The following is a 4,461-nucleotide window of genomic DNA, read 5'->3' as shown; positions in this document are numbered from 1 at the left end:
TGAAGCGCATGATGTGAAGTTCTGTGACGGAGATACGAACCCAACACGTAATCGGATTGTTAACTAAGTAAAATCAAATGTTACGTATCGGTTTCTCTTACCAGCTGCTAGGTGTTTCAATCTAAATTAAGGATACAAATTTTTGTGCCTGAGCGACAATCGAGCCGCACTCCTATCGTTCGTCTTTATCGTCCATGACTATAGCTTAAGTATCAACTGCTTGCTCACCAACAGTAAGATGTGTGCGTGTTTGACCAGAAATTGTTGGAAACACATGAACAGACATTAAAATTGCACGTTAATTTTCACTAGCAGGCCGGTGTGCACATGATAGGGCTTTAAATGAAATTATGAATATTTTTGTACTGGATCAGGATTCAGACCCACATACTTACCTTTGGAGGAGACCTAGAGAAGATTGCAGCCTTGGGAAAAGGAACGAAATGATGGAACTATACTGTTCCGAGAGATTCAAATCCTCTCTAGTTCTATCAAGTACAGGTAAAATAAGAGCCCTGTTCCTCTAAATGGCTATCGGTTCATCAAATAAAATAAAATTTTCTAATGTAAGTTTACTGGAGACAGTATTTCTGTTTACCATGACCTCCATCTATATCATTTCCCAACGTAAACCGGCTCTGCCCAATTGGGAATAAAGGATTATAACATAACATAACTGTTTGTACCACTTAAAAGCAAATGCCTGAACCCACGCATTGCACTTGTGGTAGTTCGTTCCACCAGACCATTGCGGCCACATTTTCCAGCCCCACGAGTGTGGTGTAACGAATGATGTGCTTAGCTTACAAAATTAGTCACGCTGGAAAAAATGCGAGTCCATTATATGTTTAAGTAGAAGCAAGCTTCTGACGTGGATATTATGCTATTTTCATGTCAGCAGGATGTAAAAACTCTTCTAGGCATCATAGCCTCGATGTGAAGCCATTTTGAAATTTTCACTAACTCAGCAAATTTATTGGTTCGAGAAAATCGACTGTGAAGTGTGAAGTTACCGGATAATTCGATTACTACCTTCATTATTACTATCATTTTCTTCATACCTCTGCTGGAACATATGTGGTTGATGATCATTTAAGGCCTTTTGGTCATTATAGAAGTAGTTGCCCAAGAACAGGTTCTTTCCCTGTCTACGGAATCCTTTTCATGTTAATATCAAACATGAGCAATTACTCGTAGATCACATTAAAACTACAGTAATTGATGAAGACGTTACTTGATAACAAAAACGCGCTGCCCTTCTTCATTTACTAGAAATGGCTGTCGAATATTGCCAAACCAAAAGGCAAGGGATCTTACTGCCTTCCGATATACGTCGCTGTCAGTTCTTCCATATGATTTGGTCGACGTGACCTGTTTCAAGTTGTGTATGACAGAATGTTTTAGTAAATCAATCATTTTCCTTTGCGATAAACAGAAAGATTTTCATTCTAAGCTATCCATGTCCAAAATTTTCGAAATATTAGTTCAAATTTAATATTCGCTTCTGTAATGTAGGAAAGTATTTCATAGTTGTAAAACCCGCAATCGACTCATTGTCCTTACACATAGTTGCTGACTATAAATTCTAGCTCAGAGTGACACCACTTTAAGTAACCTAATGTAACAAAGACTGTTGGCAGTGCTCTTTTGTCTCCGGAAAATTGCAATTCACTCATTGGGCTCCGTAAGTACACTGTAACAATAATTTCTGTGTGTATGCAATGCAAACGGATTGTAGAATTTAGTGGTGCTCTCTCCTCCACTTCTGTATACAATATACCTGACCTAAACGGGCTCTTTATCATTACAGACCCTGGGCGGTGCAACATCATATTGACAACTGTAATGCGCTTATACTGACAACCTCTCTGTTTGTTTTACTTGATTTTGTAATCATTTAAATAAAATGACATGACCCTTTTCCTTCTGTGAAATTTGTCAGTACGGTACGCTTTTTGCCTTCCAAGCAGCGAAATGCGGCAGAGTACGGCCGGTAAACGATTCACAAACCCCGATTTAGTGCCGTTAAGACGATTTCTTTAAACATTGGCGTAGCTGAAGGAATTTAGTTTCTTCTTAAATCGTCTTATGCAGCAACGTTCACAGATATCTCAAATAGGAAAAGCTCTTTATCCAGGTACGAAGGTTGTAAAACAAACTTCCCACAGGTTGTGTCTGGTTGATATTTTCGTCTGATAGCACGGCGAAAGTATGTTGTCTAACAAGGGAGCCTCCCCATCGCACCCCCCTCAGATTTGGTTATAAGTTGGCACAGTGGATAGGCCTTGAAAAACTGAACACAGATCAATCGAGAAAACAGGAAGAAGTTGTGTGGAACTATGAAAAAAATAAGCAAAATATAGAAACTGAATAGTCCATGCGCATCATATGCAACATCAAGGATAGTACGAGTTCAGGAGCTCCGTGGTCCCGTGCATATCGTGAGCAGCTGTGGAGGCAGAGGTCCTTGGTTCTAGTCTTCCATCGAGAGAAAAGTTTAATTTTTTATTTTCAGACAATTGTTATCTGTCCGTCCGTCCGTACGATGCGAGGTAAACTGCGCCGTAGTATCGGGCAAGGTAGAGGAATCTTTTTACCCATTCGCCAAGTGTAGAAGTTAGGTGGGTCGACAACGTATTACTGTCGTGTGACGCACATGGCGTCGTCAGTGTCGTATAGAATGTATCAGACGTGTTTTCTTGTTGAGGAATCGGTTAACCTATGACCTTACGATCAAATGTTTTCGGTTCCCATTGGAGAGGCACGTCCAATCGTCTACCAATCGCATGGTTTTGCGGCGCGGTCGCAAAACACAGACACTAAACTTATTACAGTGAACAGAGACGTCAATGAACAAACGGACAGATAATAACTTTGCGAAAATGAAGAAAAAAAATTATTTACTCGACCGAAGACTTGATCCTAGGACCTCGCGTTCAGCAGCTGCTCACGCTAACCACGGCGCTCCTTAGCCCCTTCTCTGCAAGGTTCGCAGGAGAGCTTCTGTAAAGTTTGGAAGGTAGGAGACGAGGTACTGGCAGAAGTAAAGCTGTGAGTACCGACTGTGAGTCGTGCTTCGGTAGCTCAGTTGGTAGAGCACTTGCCCGCGAAAGGCAAAGGTCCCGAGTTCGAGTCTCGGTCGGGAACACAGTTTTAATCTGCCAGGAAGTTTCATATCAGCGCACACTCCGCTGCAGAGTGAAAATCTCATTCTGGAAACATCCCCCAGGCTGTGCCGTTTCAAATACACCGGTCATTTTTGAAACACCCTGTATTTAACGTTCAGAATGTTTGAATTCTATGTGTTCGAGTCGCTCCGCAGCCTCACTCATTTTTCCCTGCCTTTCTTGAACTAATTTTTTTCTTTGCTTTGGGAGAGTTGCAAGTGCCTTTTTTGTCATACACACATCAGTTCTAGCCAGTTCAAATTTTTCTTTGTGCACTGATGCATCCTTTCGTGCTACTTGCTCTACTAATCGCGCTGTTTTGGCATTGCGGTTCGCCTGTTTCACGAACTCAAGCCTCCCTTCTGTTGTTTCCTTGACATTCTCTAGCTGTCTTGGATTCCAGTATTCTACTTCTTGACTCCATCTATATCGTCTGTGACCGATCTTATCACTAATTTGTGTCTTCCCTCCTCTTCCTCCTGTCTCTTTTTCTCTGCCTCTTGTCTCTTCCTGTCTGGCTCGTGCCTCTTGACTTCTGCCTCTTGCATGAATTGCATGAGAGCCCCAAAGTGAGATCCACCGCTAACACCTCCAGGAGTCGAATAACGAGATTCCATCATTCTGTGACGTTTCGTTCGTGGTTCTGGTCTGCCAATCTTACTGTTGGTGCTTCTCGTACCAGCAGCGCCTAAATTTTGTTCTGCTTCTGTCTCCCATTTACTTTCGTCACCTGACTGAGACATGTCGTCATACTCTCCATGTTCTACGTTCGACGTTTCTGCCCGGTGTGGAAATGCATTTACCTGAGAATCCCGTTTAATATTTGCAAGGTTACCGCTAGTAATCTGACGTGGAACCATGTTAACAAACACCTATTACCTCCGATACTATGTAGCAAACATGCCTTACTTCTTGTAAGCATGCACTCTTATTCTGACCCAAACGAATTTAGACACATCCCTATATCACGCAGATTCTAATCTAAATTACGCTAAAATGAGCTACTGATTAGTTACTAGTTACTAGTTCCTGACAACGAAATTAAATGACAGCACGCTTGTCTATGCTCAAAAAACGAAAGACTCATTCAATCCTAACAAATCAGCACAACGCTGTTCACCATCAGAAATAAACAATTAAGTGACACAGAAGTCACAACCACAACGTGAAAATACACACATTCTGCTATTAACTATTAGTACTATGTCTAGACGCCAGCAACGCGAATATACTCTAATCAGTGCCCCACATTAAACATGGCGGACAGTAACTTCACTATGCAACACTATTTACG

At 41.6% G+C, this 4,461-nt stretch overlaps 1 non-coding gene across 1 annotated transcript; it reads left to right on the top strand.

Annotated features, from left to right (window-relative positions):
* The first annotated feature begins 3,073 nt into the window (after nt 1-3,073).
* Nucleotides 3,074-3,148, top strand: Trnas-cga (transfer RNA serine (anticodon CGA)). The gene has a single exon. It is a non-coding gene; the product is annotated as a tRNA-Ser (tRNA).
* Nucleotides 3,149-4,461: the final 1,313 nt, after the last annotated feature.

This window comes from Schistocerca serialis, chromosome 7, assembly GCF_023864345.2.
Source record: "Schistocerca serialis cubense isolate TAMUIC-IGC-003099 chromosome 7, iqSchSeri2.2, whole genome shotgun sequence".
Taxonomy (NCBI): domain Eukaryota; kingdom Metazoa; phylum Arthropoda; class Insecta; order Orthoptera; family Acrididae; genus Schistocerca; species Schistocerca serialis.
Note: the sequence above shows the minus strand (reverse complement) of the source record. Positions and strands in the feature narration are given on the sequence as shown.